Here is a 20,012-nt window from a genome sequence, read left to right on the forward strand (position 1 = left end):
TAACGAAGGTGATGAACTGGACGGTTCGTAATGGTCTCGAGCCCCGCTTCACTCAAACCTAACCAAACCTCACATAAACCCCGCTTCACTCAGCCCACAAGCTAATCGATGTTCAGATATGCTTGGAAAACCGCCCCGGGCAGTCAATCACAAGCCTTCGTGAAGGAGAATTTACTGTTTACATCTATAGCTTGAAAGTGCTTTTTCATTCATCTTATATTTTTGTTGCAGTTCTGTTAATATTATGTCCCCCGAGATGTTGAACGATTGGTTGAATCAACGATCAACGATGTTCAGAGACTGTCAAGCCAGGCCTCGTTCCGGACTTGGGGAGTCCGGCCCGAGTACGGCTCCCAGAACCCCCCCCCCATCAAGCAGGTATCAACATCCTCCCTATAAATATCAAACTCTCTACCAACAAACTTATGTGTTGAAGGAAGAACATGATAAATACCCCCAAAGAGTTTCGTAGTAACAAGGTTCCAATGTCGGACTGCGAGCTGCAATCCCCAAAAGCCTACCGGGTCAGGCCGTGAACTAAGAGCCCTGACCGGAGACCGGCCCGTGAATCAGGAGACCTAACCGGAGACCGGTCCGTAGGGGCACTGGGTCTCCGGAAGAACCTCAAGGCAACCTACCACAAGATTTGGTCGGTCGCCCGCCACGTTAATTAGATCACTTGGTAAGCAAATGCTAGGAAAACGATGAGGTCACTGGAGTAACCACGGACTCTTGCTACAAACGGAGCGAATGTGACTTGCCGAGATTGGTGGGCTTGAGATTGCCCGCAAGTGGTGGGGCTGTAATCAGGCCCCACCACCTGCACATTGAGATTACACCCCAATCTTCATATTGTCATCTCAAGAACGCATTATACTATGCCAATAATGTAAATCATTGCCCCCATCGTTCCTGAGAGCGGGTCTGAACGTATAACTTGCCGGTCATGCCATTAAGGATGGAGTGGTCCACTGATCCCCTCTCCAATCTGCTCAACCTCGCGTTAAATTATCAACTTGGTGAGTCATGAGTGCCGGCTGCTGGAGCTTGCGGGCGGCGAGTGCCGGCTGCTGGAGCTTGCGGGCGGCGAGTGCCGGCTGCTGGAGCTTGCGGGCGGCGAGTGCCGGCTGCTGGAGCCTGCGGGCGGCGAGTGCCGGCTGCTGGAGCCTGCGGGCGGCGAGTGCCGCCTGCTGGAGCTTGCGGGCGGCGAGTGCCGGCTGCTGGAGCCTGCGGGCGGCGAGTGCCGGCTGCTGGAGCCTGCGGGCGGCGAGTGCCTGCTGCTGGAGCCTGCGGGCGGCGAGTGCCTGCTGCTGGAGCCTGCGGGCGGCGAGTGCCGGCTGCTGGAACCTGCGGGGGTTGAGCTTTTGGCTCTTTGGTCCCGCCTCTCAACTGTCAATCAACTGGTGTACAGATTCCTGAGCCTACTGGGCTCCATCAAATCCACATTTGAATCTGTGTATGGAGTCAGCCTCCACCACATCACTGCCTAATGCATCTCACTTGTTAACTACTCTGACACTGAAAAAATCTCTTTATTGTCTCTGTGGCTAATTTGGGTGCTAAATTTCCACCTGTGTGCCCCTTGTTCGTGTTCCACCAATGCTAAATAGTTTGTCTTTGTCCACCCTATCAATTTGCCTGAGAATTTTGTAGGTGGTTATCATGTCTCCCCTTATTCTTCTGTCTTCCAGGGACAGAAGTGTGTGTGTGTGTGTGTGTGTGTGTGTGTGTGTGTGTGTGTGTGTGTGTGTGTGTGTGTGTGTGTGTGTGTGTGTTTTGTTTTGTTTTGCCGGGGAGGGTGTTGTTTGTATTATTTAATTAAGTGATGCCCCTGTTTATGACACAATAATAATATCAGATTTGTTTTGTAAATTGATCTGTAACTAATGTATTTGTCTCTATTTTTTTTGTTAATTATGTCGCGAAGTTTGTTCGTATCGGGAGTGCATTTTGACGCTTGATGGGCGAGTCTGTCAACCTTCCATTACCGCTGTTTGTGTTCCTCTAATGCAGGCGGCTCTAGTTTTTCTTTGCAGTGTTTTATTGCTCTCTTCTTGTTTGGGTTGCTTGTAAGGTGACCCTATTATTGTCCTTGACAAATGGATTTTTTTTCCTTGTAAATTGGTTTCTTGTTGGAGACTTGCTGGACCCCATGCACGGTGTCCTCGCTCGTGGCTCTCTGAGTGGCTTCCTCGCACTGTGTGGGGGGAGTGTGGTCGTGTTGGAATGATACCTGGTAAGTAATATATTTTCCTCGTGTTTCTTATAATTACCTTAGTGTCCGCTGAAGGTCGAGGCTCCTATGTGTTTGAAGACCACCTCCTAAGGAGCCTCTGGTCGATCGTTTGCTAAGTTAGCAGGGGTGGGAAGGAGGCCTTGGCCGTGGCCCTTTTGGTGGTGGGTGGGGGGGTGGGGTAGTGGTGGTGGTGGGGGGTGGTGGTGGTGGGGGGGGGGTGGTGCGGGTTGTGGCGCTGCTGACGGCGATCTTGTAAATAATTATTTCAGTGTGGGCATTTGGAACCAATCCCTCTGGTACTGTTCAGGTGTAAATTGTGATGTATCATTTGCCAGCGGTCCTGGGAGGACAATTTATGGGACTTTAAACCTCCCAATAATTTAGATAGTTGTATTGAATGGACTCGAGCAGTGAAAGATTTCGACACGTTATCCAGGTCAGCAACTTCTAAAACTTTGAATGGGGCTGTTAGTGAGCAATAATATTTCACCCTATATAGCACTGGTGCCTTAAAAATTATCATCATTGATATGGTATCTCTAGTTTGAAAGGTTCTTGTTATCCAGCCAGTCATTTGTCTTACACTTGTCAGTGTGGGTGAACTATGGGTCGTTCTGACGTCACTGGAAGCTGGAGGAAGGGTTATCAAACCTGTTGGCGGTCAGGTCAGCCGTGAACCCTTGCCTGCTAGGTCACGGCCGTCTATGTGGTTGGGCACCATCCCTTCATCCCGTTCCATCCCAAAACCTTATCCTGACCCCTTCCAAGTGCTATATAGTCGTAAAGGCTTGGCTCTTTCTCCTGATAATTTCCATTCCATTTTGGTAACATGTGTAATGCTTGCTTCATGGTTATATTGGGTAACGTGAACATGTAGGTGTTGAATACCACCCGGCACGCAGGTATTGGCGGTGGTGTTGGGAAATATCGCCCCTTCATGTTCTGTGTAGACTTAACTGACATTACCTTGGGTTTTCAAAAACATTATCAGCAGCAGTTCTCGAACCCTACAACGTTGCAACGATTGGGGACCTGAAACTGACACAACAGGCAGACCATGTTTTAGGGCGCCAGATAACAGAACCTGTTCCAATTTACATCACAACGATTCTTCTGCTAATTGAGTGAAGTGTTTTGAAGAACCTCATTTAGGGTTCCTCTATATATATGTGTGTACGTGTTTTTTTTATATATGTGTTTTTATTTCATTACTTCGTGTTTTGTTCTGCCCCTATGCTCTTGTAAGTAATTATTTTAATGACAGTTCCAGACAATTCCACCAACCTTAAATGGTGCCATGAGTGGGGGGAAGGGGAGACTAGGAAACACCCAAGTGCAGGTGTTTGGATCCCACGTGTAGTTGTTGAAGTTAGAGCTCGCATGCAGGTGTTGGGGGTGATATTAGAGAAAAATATAATAGGTTGAGATAATAATAATAATATACATAGGATACAAGAAGATTGTAGGATTCATAAGTAAGGCAAGAACGATGCCACATACTTACCTTGTAGGTGTTAGGGGCTATGTTGACAGTATCTGGCCCCATGTTAAGTGCTGCATGTGTTGGGGAAACTAACACCCGCATGTAGCGGATCTGGCGGACTCTGGGTCACGTTACAGTAGGCATACTCCTTGTGCTTCCCTTATATGCTCCCAGCTATCCTTCCCTCCTTCCCAGCGACCCCTTTTCCCCCTCCCAGCGACCCCTTTTCCCCCTCCCAGCGACCCCTTTTCCCCCTCCCAGCGACCCCTTTTCCCCCTCCCAGCGACCCCTTTTCCCCCTCCCAGCGACCCCTTTTCCCCCTCCCAGCGACCCCTTTTCCCCCTCCCAGCGACCCCTTTTCCCCCCTCCCAGCGACCCCTTTTCCCCCTCCCAGCGACCCCTTTCCCCCCTCCCAGCGACCCCTTTTCCCCCTCCCAGCGACCCCTTTTCCCCTCCCAGCGACCCCTTTTCCCCTCCCAGCGACCCCTTTTCCCCTCCCAGCGACCCCTTTCCCCCCTCCCAGCGACCACTTCCCCATGTGCCTCAGGAGGGCTGGTGCCCCCGCAACGCCCGGCCTGGAGACCGGAGCCGCCCCTTGTCGTGACTGCGCAGGGAGGACTGCAGTAAAGGATAATTTTCCTGCTGATGATACCGCCGGGGCCTGGCCGGGGGCCTGGTGTTGGCCTCACACGGAACCAGTGCAGCGGGTGACGTGGCCGTGATGCAGCGGCCCACGATAATTGCCCCACAGCGGGCAGGGGAAGGTGGGGGGGTAATGGTGTGGGGGTGTTGGGGGTCTGTCTCACAATCTGACCTTGGGAGCCCTGCCTTCTCCCGCGTAATGGCGTGCGGAGTGTCACTGACTTGCTGTGTGGTCGTGGCGTAGTGTGAGGGGGTCGGGGGAGGTAGTGTGAGGTCGTGGCGTAGTGTGAGGGGTCGGGGGAGGTGCTGTGTGGTCGTGACGTAGTGTGAGGGGGTTGGGGGAGGTGGTGTGTGGTCGTGGCGTAGTGTGAGGGGGTCGAGGGAGGTGGTGTGTGGTCGTGGCGTAGTGTGAGGGGGTCCTTACCTTGAGGCTACCTTAAGGTGCTTCCGGGGCTTAGTGTCCCCGTGGCCCGGTCGTCGACCAGGCCTCCTGGTTGCTGGACTGATCAACCAGGCTGTTAGACGCGGCTGCTCGCAGCCTGACGTATGAGTCACAGCCTGGTTGATCAGGTATCCTTTGGAGGTGCTTATCCGAGGGTCGAGGGAGGTGGTGTGTGGTCGTGGCGTAGTGTGAGGGGGTCGGGGGAGGTGGTGTGTGGTCGTGGCGTAGTGTGAGGGGGTCGGGGGAGGTGGTGTGAGTTCCGGGGCGCTCCTCCTCCTCCTCCTCCTAATAATAATCGTAATTATTACATTTCTTCTCAACCTGTTAAACATTTTTTTTTTGGGGGGGGGGGGGGCTTCATTGTCCTCATTTTTGTCTTATTCCTCCTGCTCTTTATCCTTCTCTCGTTCCTCCTGTTTCTCGTCGTCTCCTTCCTTCTTTTCTCCCTTTACTTATAATTTGATTCCTTCTCATCCTATTGCTCTCCCTTCTACCATAACAAAGTTTATATGTGATGCATTATATCTGTAAAGGGATCTGGGGGCTGCGCTCTGTTTTATTGCCAACCCTCCTGGCGGGGGGGGGGGGGTTGGCTGCTCCTGCTTACTTGCTGGGGCGTACCGTTACTTGCTGGGGCGTACCGTTATTTGCTGGGGCGTACCGTTATTTGCTGGGGCGTACCGTTACTTGCTGGGGCGTACCGTTACTTGCTGGGGCGTACCGTTACTTGCTGGGGCGTACCGTTACTTGCTGGGGCGTACCGTTACTTGCTGGGGCGTACCGTTACTTGCTGGGGCGTACCGTTATTTGCTGGGGCGTACCGTTATTTGCTGGGGCGTACCGTTATTTGCTGGGGCATACCGTTACTTGCTGGGGCATTCCGTCTGTATGTCTGTCTCTCTCTGTCTGTCTGTCTCTGTGCCTCTCTGTCTCTCCCTCCCTCCCCCTTCCCTCCCCCTCCCCCCCCTCCCCCCCTCCTTCACATCCATCCGTCCTCCCTTTGTCTTTCCAATTGTTCCCTGCTGCCCGGCCTTCAAGGCTGCAACTCACTTTCTCAAGAATTAATTAAATTCTTTCTTGGCCAGCACCCAGCGCACCTGTCAGGTTTAGTCAGAATAGGGGTTGCCCATTTTTCAGTTATGCCGCAAGGTCAAGAACCCTTCTCCATGGAGCTGTGAACTTTATGGCTAGAGTTCACGTACACATTTGTTAAGAGTTTTGGCGAGGCGCTCGAGAGGCGTCTAACCTGCCCCATAAATATTGTCCAGGTTAACTCGCGGAGGCGGTGATGGAGGAGGCACCGTAGGCGTGGCAGGTGGAGGTGGGCGAGGAGGACGACGACGACCAGGAGGTAGGTAGCACTAGGTAGGTAGGAGGGGTTAAGACGACCCCCTCAAAACCGAGGGTCGTCTGGTCCCCTTCTTGTCTGCTGTTCATATTCCTTTACTTTTCATCTTCTCCCAGGGGCTCTGCTGCTTCCTGCTGCCTCCTACTTCGCCAGAGCTTCTCGTGCTTCCCTCTGGTTCGTTCAAGCTTTTCCTTCCTGTGATTTTTCATGTTTCGTAGATGGTTTATTGAGTTGAGCGATGGTTAACTAGCGCTGAACGTTGTCTTAGGGGTGTCTGCTGGTCTTCTAGTTGAGGAATCTGGTCTCGGGTGAATTGTGACGTAGATTACATTCCTGGATGTCTGCAAGTCTCTTGTTTTTGCCTGAGGTGGGTTAAAGGTCAGAGTCACAGGGTCAATATTGGCTCCTGAAGCGCTTCTGCCTAACGCCACCCCCCCCCCCACCGTGACACCCCCACCGTGACACCTCCACCGTGACACCTCCACCGTGACACCTCCACCGTGACACCCCCACCGTGACACCTAAACGTGTGGATAAATTACGGGTTTCCCACAAGCAGGTGCCACCAAGAGATATAATGTTCTACTCATTCTAATGGGAGGGAGCAGGATGAGTGGCACTCCAACGCCGGCTGCCATAAAAGTAATCCTCGATATGATTTCTCCCGAAATGCTCTTTGTTGAACACTGTAAAGCAGTAAACTGTCTCACAATACACTGAGTAAGCGAAATGTCGGCAGATACACTGTTGTAGGACCTCAGCTTCTCACCCACCGCCCGCAGTCACACACTGAGCAAAGATTGGTAATAGGAGTCCCCCTCTGGCGTTCAGGGTCATTCTCGGCAATCTAGGTCACCTTTAAGGTCAACCTCAGGTAATCAAAGACTACCTCCGGCGCTCACGATTACATCCTGGTGCTGATGGTAATTTTTTTTTTTTTTGAGTTGAAGGTTATCCCCGCGTTCTAGGTCATCCAAGGCACCCGAGAAGGTACCACCAGGCTCGGCCAGCCTTCCCCTTAGGGGCTCAAAATCTACCCTCCGTGTTCTGATTTGCCCTCGGCAGCCCCGTGATATGATTGGGGTGGTGATTGAAGGAATGATTGGTATTGATTGATTGTAATAGTAATTGACAACCTGGGCCAGGGAGTGGGGGAAGGTGAGGGAGGCGAGAGAATTCTAGTGTTGCTCTGACACCGGAAGCTTTGGAAGTAGGAAGGAAGGAAGGAAGCAAGGAAGGGAGAAAGAAGAAGGTAATACTAAGGAAGATGGAAGGCAAGGAAAGAGATGGAGTAGGAGACGTGCAGGCGTAACCCCGCCACCAGACACTACCACACCTGACTTGTTCAAAATTTTTATTACGTTCGAGGAGGGAACTGTGAGAGATTTGTTCGCCCTCACCTGCTCCACCACCTCCCCTCCACCCGTTCAGTGTTGTCTGTGGTGGCGGCTGATATATATTTAAACACGAGGTAATTATGGAGTCGTGTTAGAGCAGCAGTGTGAGGCAGCAGACGGTGGGCGGGGGGTGAGGGTGGGGGTGGGCAGGGGGTTGAGTGAGGGTGGGTTTGGGCGGGGGGGGGGGTGAGATGGGTGGTGGCTTTAAGGTGCCTAGGGGGGGGGAGAGTAATGGTAAACGCTTAGTGATGCTGGATGGAAATGGAGAAGCGTAAGGTATATACCTACCTTGTGTAGCTTCCGGGGATCAAAAGCCCCCCTCGGCCCGGTCTCCCCTCTCGGTTGGTCGTCTGGTCAATCAGGCTGTTGGACGTGGCTGCTCAAAGCCTGACGTATGAATCACACAGCTTGGTTGATTAGATATCATTTGGAGGTGTTTGTCGATATCTCAATTGAACACTGTGAGGGGTCGGCCAGTTATGCCCCTTATGTGTAGTGGAAGCGTGTTGAACAGTCTCGGACCTCTAATGTTGATAGAGTTCTCTCTAAGAGTGCCTGTTGTACCTCTGCTCTTCAACGGGGTTATTCTGCACATCCTGCCATGCCTTCTGGTCTCATGTGATGCTATTTCTGTGTTCAGATTTCGAACCAGTCCCTAATATCATCCACGTATAGATTATTATGTATCTCTCTCGCCTGCGCTCTAGAGAATAGAAATTTAGAACTTTTATTCGGTCCCAATAATGAAGATGACTTAGTGGAGATTCTAGCGGTAATGAGATTCCATGAGATTCAATTTATATCGGCAGAGTTATTTCTGCAAATCAAGAGAGATAACTATGCTCCATAAAGGGTGGCAGCGAAACAATGCCAATAAAATATAGCCTGGTAGCATTCAAGTAATAATATAATAATTATGAATGACTGCCAAGTAGTAAGATCACAAAACACATGGGCTACACAACACCTACATAACCCTGGACAACATATGTTCAGAACAGGACGCTCCTGCCTCGCACAGTTGCTGGACCACTATGACATGGCCTTAGCGCCACGGAAGGCAAGCAAAATGCTGATGTAATATACACAAATCTCGCGAAAGCGCTCTTCCATTGTGCTGTTGCACACAAAATGCGCACTAAATGAATAATTGGAAAGTAGTGTGTTAAATCATTATCGTCATATCAAATTGAACACAAAAATACAAACCAGGTATTTAAAAATAAAAATCGTAAATAAAAAATTAACTGTAATTTTCATTGCGAATTTTTGTCTAATTCTTGTATTTGGAGGACGACTCTAATGTCCGTTGGGAACAGTTTCCATTGAAAACAAGCTGATGTAAACCAAGCCATTACAATGGACCTTCCAAAACAGTACGAGGTTCAGTAAAAATAAAAATCTAAAAATCGTTCCTACGATTCTGAAAACCGAAAAGAAATGTTTTAAAAGCGGAATACAAAAGGTAATCCAACCATATCGCACAGCGAGAGGGAACTGCAAATGATTTGAAAGTAGGTAGGTCAGGTTATATTACAAACTCGTAAGGTCATAGCGCAGAATAAATAAACTATGACCGCTGCGTGAAAATCATTGATTGGATAAGAGAGGAACCTTTCAAGCAGTAAATGCTAACCAATTTTATTTTTTAAGAATAGTACACACTCGCACTTTAAACTTTGCTGAACATTTACTTCTCAATTTAAGGCTTCACAATTTATATATATATATATATATATATATATATATATATATATATATATATATATATATATATATATATATATATATATATTGTTTGTGTGTGTGTGTGTGTGTGTGTGTGTGTGTGTAGACAAGTAGTATGAACAGAGTACAGTGTCGGAATGCATTCAGTCATATATTAGAATTATTGGGAACCTTAAAATTCCTCAATAATACATTATCGGAACCCAGGCGAAATATGCCAAATAAACTTGATCTGAGAAAAATCTGAAGGGACTAGTTACATGCATATCTACTGGAATAATTCCTATCTACGGTGGGAGATACGATAGAATGGGTAAAATAGCTCCATTAAACAGTACATGTGCAGCAAGTAGATCAAGAGACAACCCTCTGAATATCAAGAGCCTTGGGGGCTTGAACTCCCTCTTCAAAAACTTGAATAAAAATTAAATATTTAAGAAATTATATACCACTGTGAATCACAACCTTTGAAGCAAGTGTGTGTGTGTGTCTCCCCGAAGGCTAAATGATTGTATTATGACCTCACTCTGCACCATTGCCCCTCACCTTCGTATTGCACAATACTGACCACACAATACTACATTGTTCAGCACGTCGCCCTCATCTTTAACTTCTATGGACCATAGCCTGCTTGCTTAACTCACAATTAAGGAAAACAATAAATATTATTATTACGTTTGAACCTTTAACTACATTAAATATACAATAAAAGCACCTGCAAGCTGTCATGACCATTGGACGCTGTTTTCTCACCCGCCGGACAAAACAACTGTGAATGTACAGTAATGAGTGTTGTGATTGATGAGGACGGTAGTGAAACGTGAAGACTGAAGCCCGTAGAGTTATTGGGTGTTGATCGCATGCCTCTGTATGACTAACCATCCTGATGGGGATGTTTAGCATCACGGAGCTAGTTCTTGACACATACTGTACTCCCCTTCATATAGTGTAGTGCAGCTGGTTCTTTACACATACTGTACTCCCTTTCTTATAATGTAGGGTAGCTAGTTCTTGATACACTCTGTACTTCCCTTCATATAGTGTAGGGTAGCTAGTTCTTGACACATACTATACTCCCCTTCATATAGTCTAGGGCAGCTGCATAACTGCTGATGCACCTAAACATAAATGTGTTAATAACAAAAAGTTATAAAGATGCCTCACGAGCATTATGTCTACACCGATGGCTCAGTCCAGCCGTCAACAGAAACGGCTACGCTTCGGTCCGTCGTTTGTTAATTTTCTGACGTGCGGTTTGGTCATCATATCTTCAACCACGTTGTGATTCGTCGTCTGCACGAGTCGAAGCTTGCACGTATGGCCCCCTAAGCCCTACGTGCTCGTGCGATTGAACTGCCGACACCTACAAGAAGGACTATATGTGGTTTTGTGGTCGGGGGTGGAGAGGTTGTCGTCACGGATATATGAATCATATCCACCACATGTTCGAGGACAAGAAGTGCGGTGGTGGAGGACTGGTGTTGGTGTCGGGTACCTTTATCCACACGCACCATCCAGCGAGGTGTTCCATTATCCACATCCCTCACGCAACTCGCCCACACATTTTGCTCGTCTTAAACAAAAAATTTCTCGCTGGTTCTTGCTGCTGGTCCACAGTTCCTATATTTTTTTTCTTTGACGGTGTGCGTTCCGTGAGGTAAATTCGTTGATGGAGTTTAAAGATAGTTTGATCCACTGATTTGTTATATACAGCTTAAAATAAGTACTGTGGCTTTGAAGGACTTATACAAGTGTCGGATATTGTTGAAGTTTAGGAGAGTGTCAACTTTAACGACGTGTCAATCAACTTTTTATATTTTGATTCAAAGTGTTGAGAAGGATTGGTCCATTTATGTTTAGAGAATAATGTTTAGTTGCTCAAGTATCTTTAAATTGGTCGACTTTGCAGGAACATGGGTATTCACCGTGTCTCCAATTTTCGTAAGGAATTATTACAATGAGAAATTTTGAAACCAATTCGTATAATATTTTCCGGGTGGAGATTATCACTTTTTTTTCAGCGTGTGTTCCAGTGCACCCAGTGTGAGGGCCAGTGTCCTCTGCGCCTTCTCCAGGTCAGCAACTTAATGGAGCAGTTAATGTGCGACAATATTTCCTCCAAGATAGTTCTAGTGTCTTGAAAAGCGTCGTCATTGTCGCGGAATGTCTTGGATTGAAAGGTTATGTTGTATAATAATTTTCTTGTGCTTGTCACAGGTTCAGTATCTTACATTTCTCAATACAGGAGCTGGACCTCTTGCACAAATCCACAAGGGCCGTGGCGAGGATTCGAACCTACGTCCGAGAGCATCCCAGACGCTGCCTTAATCGACTGAGCTACGACATGGTCCATGTCGTAGCTCGGATGTAGATTCAAATCCACGTCACGGCCCTTGTGGATTTGTTCATTAACTCTATGAGTATTAAGCTCCAAGGCTTTTTGACTCTCCCCCTCTACACACAAGGCGCATAACCGGAGACCGGCCCGCGGGGACATTGATCCTCGGGATCAACATCAGGTAGAACAGGCATGTAGTTGGGTTTTCGTGAGTTAGGCTGAAGAGCTTCCTGGTGTGTGTACTTACCTAATTGTACTCACCTAATTGTGTACAATTAGGTGTGTGTGTGTGTGTGTGTGTGTGTGTGTGTGTGTGTGTGTGTGTGTGTGTGTGTGTGTGTGTGTGTGTGTGTGTGTGAGCTGCCGAGTGGATAATTTCGGAGTAACGGGCCTAATGGCCGGTGGAGGGGATGGGTAGCTGAGTACCTGAGTGCATATTTGGGTGACTATCAGTCTGGCTGAGCTGCTGCTCGAGGCTGGCTTGGTGGATGACAAGCTTACTAGTGGGCTGAATGACTAGTGGCTTTTCGAGCCTGGCCTCGGGCCGGGCTTGGGGAGTAGAAGAACTCCCAGAACCCCATCAACCAGGTATCAACCAGTGGGAACACAAGGTGATAGGGGTGATGTGGGTGATACGGATGAGTGAGTGAGTAGTTGACTAACTGGTGCCAACACAAAATCTATTAACTAACAGCGCTAACATCGTCCATCATAAAGTCTGAACAAATTTAACACCACGTCTACATCATCCTGGCCACCATGGTTAACACACGCTCCTGCCTCTCGCAGCTGCTGCATCACTCTCAAGGGGTCTGGGCGGCGCTGGAAGACAAGCACAACGCCCACCTCTCACACACACACACACACACACACACACACACACACACACACACACACACACACACACACACACACACACACACACACACAATATTCATACCGTGATGCACACGAGCGTTCAACCATCACAAGGCGGAAGACATTAATGTCCTAATTCACGAAGACAGACGAGAAATAGTTTCAAATTCTGCCATATTGGTGTGCGAGTAAATCAGGGCTTGTACCGTATGCTCCCCGGGAGGGAAATGTGTGGTGGGCATCACTCTCCGCTGAAGCCCGCACTCCGCCTCCGGCAGCTGCCAGCACAGCATTAACGCGAGTGAGAGAAAAATGGCGACTCCATTGGCAGTGGTTGGGTTCAAGACGTTGACAAATTCCGGCCAGTTTTTACACGTTTAGAATTGTTTTCAGCCTTTTCTCGGTATGAATATAATTGTTAGGAATGAATGAAATACAGGGGATGCAGTATGATTATGTGAACACATTGAGGATTCATAATTCCCGATTTCCAGTGAATATGATATCTATATAAAATCATGTATCAGATGTCCCCCTAACTGCGTGACTTTGAGATAGCCATAGACAGTATGCCCATTCACTCTGCAACAGGCCATGATTCCTGGAATTCCACGTTCATCAATTGAAATTGAAATTGAAATAAGTTTATTGAGGTAAAATACACACAAAGGGATGAGGTAGCTCAAGCTATTCTCACCCCGTTCTGTACAACGTGTTAATACATACATAGACACATCACAAACAATAAACATATTACCAAACATTCTGAGAGATAACATACTACTTGGGAAGGAGGAAATGTATATGTTTATCAGACGTACACACAAATACTTTTATGACGTTCATCAAGAATTGTATAAAACCATCATCACAGGTCGTTAACTTTATTTTGAGATGAAGCTTAGATATTAGCGTTTTTCCCTTATATACTTAAAATAGTGGAGATAACGCCACAGCCTAAAGGAAGCAATAAAGCAACGATAAATTTCAAACCGACATCACTAACTTCACACATAAGTCTTTGAAAAAGTGCTAAGAAGTAAGATCACAAAACACACGGAATCACAGCGTCTACATAACTCTGGACAACCCAGGCGTCTGCGCCAATCAGGAGGCCTGGTTAGAGACCGGGCCACGAGGTCGTTGATCCTCGAAATCACTGTAAAATAATCGCAATGTGTGGTGTGTGGTGGGAGGTTTCCAGTGTGTGACGGGGATTTTCCAGGGCTATGAGATGTCTCACTGTTGCCCAATTGGGTATAGTTAAGGATGGCTGAAGGGGAGGGGGGGGAAATGGTGGTATACCACTAGGTACTCTTCAGGTTTACAGTGCGGTGGAGTAGGTGTTTTACGCGAAGGGATTTACACAGAGGCGTAGGTAGCCTATTGTACTAGACTACGAGACATTAATTGCGGTGAAAGTGTCGCCATATTCCGCCAGAGTGGCCGTGTTGTGGAAGGTCTCGAGCACCTGACTGGAAATGAGGCTCTGGGAACGTGTAATGTTGTTATCTGTGCCGAGGCGTATATCCTGGCGTATATTATGGCTGGTTGTTGGCGTATATTATGGCGTGTTGTTGGCGTATATTCTGGCTGGTTGTTGGCGTATATTATGGCGTGTTGTTGGCGTATATTCTGGCTTGTTGTTGGCGTATATTATGGCTTGTTGTTGGCGTATATTATGGCTTGTTGTTTGCGTATCCCAGCGCATTAATGGCGCATATCCCAGTGCACCGTTGGAGTATATCCTAGCGCATCGTTGGCGTATATCCAGGCGTGTTTTTGGCGTAGATCCTGGCTTCATGTTGGGCAAAAAATCAGTATTATGCAATGCATGTCATGCATCTGCAATGACAATATTTACTTTAAAAAAAACCCTGCACATTAGAGACATAGTCATGAAGGATTTTTACAGCTGTGTCTCGAGTCTCTATTGTTGTGAATGAACAAATTATTGTCCAGGCTTTTGTATTTCATGAAGCGCCGGTTACAGCAAGTTTTACTGAGCTGTATTGATGACAATGACGCTGCTGTATCTGCTGAAGGATAGTCTAGTGGTGGTTATTAGCATCCTGTGGTGGTCAATAGTGTTCCTTTGGTGGTCGCTGGTGTCCCTTTGGTGGTCAATACTGTCCCTTTGGTGGTCAATAGTGCCCTTGCTGGCTGCTAATGTCGCTGTGAGTTCCTAGTTCTTCTAGCCTCCGCTAGGGGTGGATCTGGCGGCCCTATGTTCCGTTGTCATTCAACGAGTTCCCTCTTGGCTGTGTTGACCAGACGATAATTTTGATCCCAGGACGGATCAACAAGATCAGCGGTGCGTATTAGCGGACCATCTTTGGCGTAACTTATATAATACTTCAAGGATTATCTTGAGAGAGAGAGAGAGAGAGAGAGAGAGAGAGACTGACTGACTTCAGGATTTTTACTGATTGTAATGTTAGTCAGGTCACCTATAGCACTGGACTGATTGGAATGCTAGTTATGGCCCTCATTCTCCTGCCTCCTATCATCCCTTACGGTATTTAGAGCATGTATTGATCCCTGCTAAGTTGCGTCATTCCTGATGGAAGGAGGTAGATTATTTCATTCCTCCTGGTATGAGGTAGATTATTTAATTCCTCCTGGTATGAGGTAGATTATTTCATTCCTGCTGATAGAGCTTCATCCTCGTGTCGAGTTTTCATCTGGGAGTTGAAGGTACTCAACGTCATTGGCTAATGGTACCTGCTTGATACCTGCTTGATGGGGTTCTGGGAGTTCTTCTCCCCAAAGAGGGGAGTAGTTCTACTTCCCCAAAATGGGAAGGGATGAGAGTCACGCGCTCATTGGCTGAGGGGCCTGAGGTAATAAAACCAACATTTATTGTCGTCTGTATAAGTCACCAGCTGCAAATCGTCCGCACGTTATGGGTCACATGATGGAAATCGATGTAAATTGAATTTACGACACCTAAACTGGAAGAATGTGGCAAACACTGTTATAGGTGTGTGTGTGTGTGTGTGTGTGTGTGTGTGTGTGTGTGTGTGTGTGTGTGTGTGTGTGTGTCTCGCAGGAAACGGTTAAATACGAATTGCCTCATTATGTCTGTCACAACTTTGTTTTAAATAAACAATCACTTGCAATGACCGGAAAATGTAATGGCCTGAACATTCTTTTCATAAAGAATGATGAGCTGATTTAATTTGATACGTGATTTAAAACAAGATATTTATAATGTATATTTGATAACGGCTACCCAACACAAGTTGTCATTCATCGATAACAATAACTCATCAACTTAAATTTTAATAAAAGACTAATTAACCGCAATCTAATAAAAAATGATTCACATAAATAATCTGAGAAGAACACCTGAGCAAACAGACTATTAGTGCCAAGAGAGAATGGTCACAGTGGCACTACAAATATGTTCAAGACACATGCCATTAAGGAAAACAAGAAAAACATGCAAATTGGAATGAGAGAAGAGCCCACTCGCCGCAGGCGAAGACGGAATATCGCGGAATTGTGATAGCACAAATCCTCTTTTTTAAGGAAATAGAAAAGTCTTACAAGACAAATCGAAAGTATTGCCTTAAAAACTGAAAGCAACAAATATTGACAATTAAAATTAATTCACGAGAATGACACCAACTTCTGCTCCAGATGTTAGTCTGACTTAACAGGATTTCAAGAAATCCAAAGACAACATTTCCATGCCACTTCGTTTCACACTGAAACACCTTAAATTCTATATGAATCGAGAATAGACAAAATAAAAACTTTAACGGGCTTTAAACATTTTGTGGAGACTAAGAAGTCTAAATACCGATGACATCTCTGGAACATTAACGCAACTCCACAAAAGGGGACAACACATTACCGCCACTCCACAAAAGAGGACAACACATTACCGCAACTCCACAAAAGGGGACAACACATTACCGCCACTCCACAAAAGAGGACAACACATTACCGCAACTCCACAAAAGGGGACAACACATTACCGCCACTCCACAAAAGAGGACAACACATTACCGCAACTCCACAAAAGAGGACAACACATTACCGCCACTCCACAAAAGAGGACAACACATTACCGCAACTCCACAAAAGAGGACAACACATTACCGCCACTCCACAAAAGAGGACAACACATTACCGCAACTCCACAAAAGAGGACAACACATTACCGCCACTCCACAAAAGGGGACAACACATTAGCGCCACTCCACAAAAGAGGACAACACATTACCGCCACTCCACAAAAGGGGACAACACATTACCGCAACTCCACAAAAGAGGACAACACATTACCGCCACTCCACAAAAGGGGACAACATATTAGCGCCACTCCACAAAAGGGGACAACACATTAGCGCAACTCCACAGAAGGGGGGACAAGATAGCAGTTGTGAAACAGACACAGGCAGCGCTAACAACACACACTATCAACAAATATTTTGAGTGCTTAAGAAGTGCGCTTACAAAACTCGGACACGCTTAAGATTAAGCCAACTAGGAGGTGGCACGGGCATGAATAGCCCGTAATTGATCCAGTACTCTCTCTCTCCATCATTCTTATATCAGGTGTACACAAAGAGACACACATTGCGGTGTTGTGTAGTGTTGGCTGATTATACCAGAATCTTTATTAGGGATTCTATCGCAAATAGAATCTTTCTACGATATCTTGGTTTGCACACTGATGTAAACGGAGTCTTCCACTGGGCCACTGGAAGCCTTGCACGCACTCGGCCAGTAACACGCACGCACTCGTGCAAGTAACGCGCACGCAATCGGGCAAGTAACACGCACGCACTCGTGCAAGTAACGCGCACGCACTCGGGCAAGTAACACGCACGCACTCGGGCAAGTAACACGCACGCACTCGGGCAAGTAACACGCACGCACTCGGGCAAGTAACGCGCACGCACTCGGGCAAGTAACGCCGCACGCACTCGGGCAAGTAACGCCGCACGCACTCGGGCAAGTAACGCCGCACGCACTCGGGCAAGTAACGCCGCACGCACTCGGGCAAGTAACGCCGCACGCACTCGGGCAAGTAACGCCGCACGCACTCGGGCAAGTAACGCCGCACGCACTCGGGCAAGTAACGCCGCACGCCCTCGGGCAAGTAACGCCGCACGCACTCGGGCAAGTAACGGCGCACGCACTCGAGCAATTAACACGCACGCACTCGAGCTAGTAACGCCGTTCGCACTCGGGCAAGTAACGCCGCACGCACTCGAGTAAGTAACATATATTAACATTGTTACGTTAAGTGAACAGGTAAAAGCGTTTCTTAGATTACTGCATTTCAGCTTTAAGTAAATTACTTCCTCGTTATCGCATTAAGAGTCCCAGCTCCTGCTGGGTCCCTCCCCGTGGTAGTGGAGGGGTGTGGTGGGACGAGGGTAGGGGTTGTGGAGTGGTAGGAAGGTAAAGGAACAAGTGGAGTGCCACCAGTGGAGTGCTCCTTGTCCCCTGCATTAGCTGGCTGAATCTATCCCTACCCTGTGAAAACCCTGTCAAAAGGAAGTGGTAGGTATGGAGGCCACGTCATGATTCCTGGTCTCAAGTCCAGTGATCGCCAAGTCCAGTTTTCGTCAAGTCTTCCCTCTTAAGGGACTTGGCACAGGTGATGTACCAAGGCTCACAAGTCGAGCCTGGCCTCGGGCCGGGCTTGGGGAGTAGAAGAACTCCCAGAACCCCATCAACCAGGTATCAACCAGGTGGGCAGTGAGTAGCAGGAATTGGAACAGGAAGAGAATGTGAACCTTCTGTCACCTACCTGCAGGGAGAGTGGCACCCCTTTCCCACCTGCCTCCAAGGGGAGTGGCACCCCTTTCCCACCTGCCTCCAGGGAGAGTGGCACCCCTTTCCCACCTGCCTCCAGGGAGAGTGGCACCCTCTGTCACCTGCCTCCATGGAGGCTTAAACCAGATTTTCCACCAGCTCTCCCACGGGGCCGAAGTTTACGAAGTTTACAAACCCAGGACAACATGGATTTAGAGCGGGAAGATCCTGTCTGTCACAGCTACTCAACCACTATGACAAAATCACAGAAGCTTTAGAAGAAAAGCAAAATGCAGATGTTGTATACACAGACTTTGCAAAGGCATTCGACGAATGTGATCATGGAGTGATATCACACAAAATGAGGTCAATGGGAATAACTGGTAAAGTAGGATGGTGAATACTCAACTTCCTGTCAAACAGAACACAAAGAGTAACAGTCAATCAAATAAAATCGAGTCCAAGCGCAGTTAAAAGTTCTGTACCTCAAGGTACATTCCTTGCACTTCGGCTTTTCTTCATTCTCATATCAGATATGGACAAAAATACAAGTCACAGCTTCGTGACATCTTTGCTTTGACACAATCTTCATCTTTGCAGATGACACAAATATCAGCATGAAAATTACCTCTGCTGTAGACATTGAAAAACTATAAGCAGATATTAATAGAGTTTTCGATTGGGCACAAAATAACATGTTTAACAGTGATAAATTCCAGGTACTCAGGTACGGCAAAAATGAAGACCTTAAACATAATACAGGGTACAAAATACAATCAGGTGAACGACTGACAGGGAGAAGAAAGGAGGAGAGAGAGAGAGAGAGGGAGAGAGAGAGGGAGAGAGAGAGGGAGAGAGGGAGGGAGAGAGAGAGGGAGAGAGAGAGGGAGAGAGAGAGGGAGAGAGAGAGGGAGAGAGAGAGGGAGGAGAGAGAGGGAGAGAGGGAGAGAGAGAGGGAGAGAGAGAGGGAGAGGGAGAGGGAGAGGGTTATGGGGCGTGAGAAGCGAAGGACGGAGAGAAATGGTTGGTAGAGGAGAACTGACAATGAAGGAGCAGGTTGTGGGCGTGGATAGAGGGTAGGTAATATGGGTGAGAGAACGACCAACTTAAGGTGAGAAATTATAGATATTAGCCAGCTTGGCTTTTTGATGAGGTCGCAACCCTTGGGTCAACTCTGATGGTGCTGGTGCTATGGTACCCTGTCTGATACCTGCATGATGGGGTTCTGGGAGTTCTTCAATTCCCAAGCTCGGTCCGAGGCCAGGTTTGACTTGTGAGAGCTTGATCCAACAGGCTGTTGATTGGAGAGGTTCGCAGGCCCACATATCCACCACAGCCCGGTTGGTCCGGCACTCCTTGAAAAAAACTTTCTAGTTTTCCTCTTGAAGATGTTCACGTTTGTTCCGGCAATAGTTTTATACTCGATGGGAGGATGTTGTACAACCGCGGACCTCTGATGTTTATACAGTGTTCTCTGATTGTGCCTGTGGCACACCTCTTAAATGGTTCTATTCTACATTTTCTTCAATATCGTTCTCTCCAGTATGTTATTTTACTGTGTAGATTTGGTACCTAGCCCTCCAGAATTTTCTACGTGTAGATTATTTGATATCTCGTTCCTTTCTAGCGAGTATATTTGGAGAGCTTTGAAAACGGTCCCAATAATTTTGGTGCTTTATCACGTCTATGTATGCCGTATGTGTTCTGTGTATTCCCTCTATCTCAACAATCTTTCCTGCTCTGAAAGGGAAAGTGAGTACTG

At 47.4% G+C, this 20,012-nt stretch overlaps 1 protein-coding gene across 3 annotated transcripts in view; it reads left to right on the forward strand.

Annotated features, from left to right (window-relative positions):
- The window catches only part of KrT95D (phosphofurin acidic cluster sorting protein KrT95D), a 399,429-nt gene that overhangs the window by 223,572 nt on the left and 155,845 nt on the right, over nucleotides 1-20,012 (forward strand). The gene's annotated exons all lie outside the window — the stretch shown is intronic.

This window comes from Procambarus clarkii, chromosome 29, assembly GCF_040958095.1.
Source record: "Procambarus clarkii isolate CNS0578487 chromosome 29, FALCON_Pclarkii_2.0, whole genome shotgun sequence".
Classification (NCBI taxonomy): domain Eukaryota; kingdom Metazoa; phylum Arthropoda; class Malacostraca; order Decapoda; family Cambaridae; genus Procambarus; species Procambarus clarkii.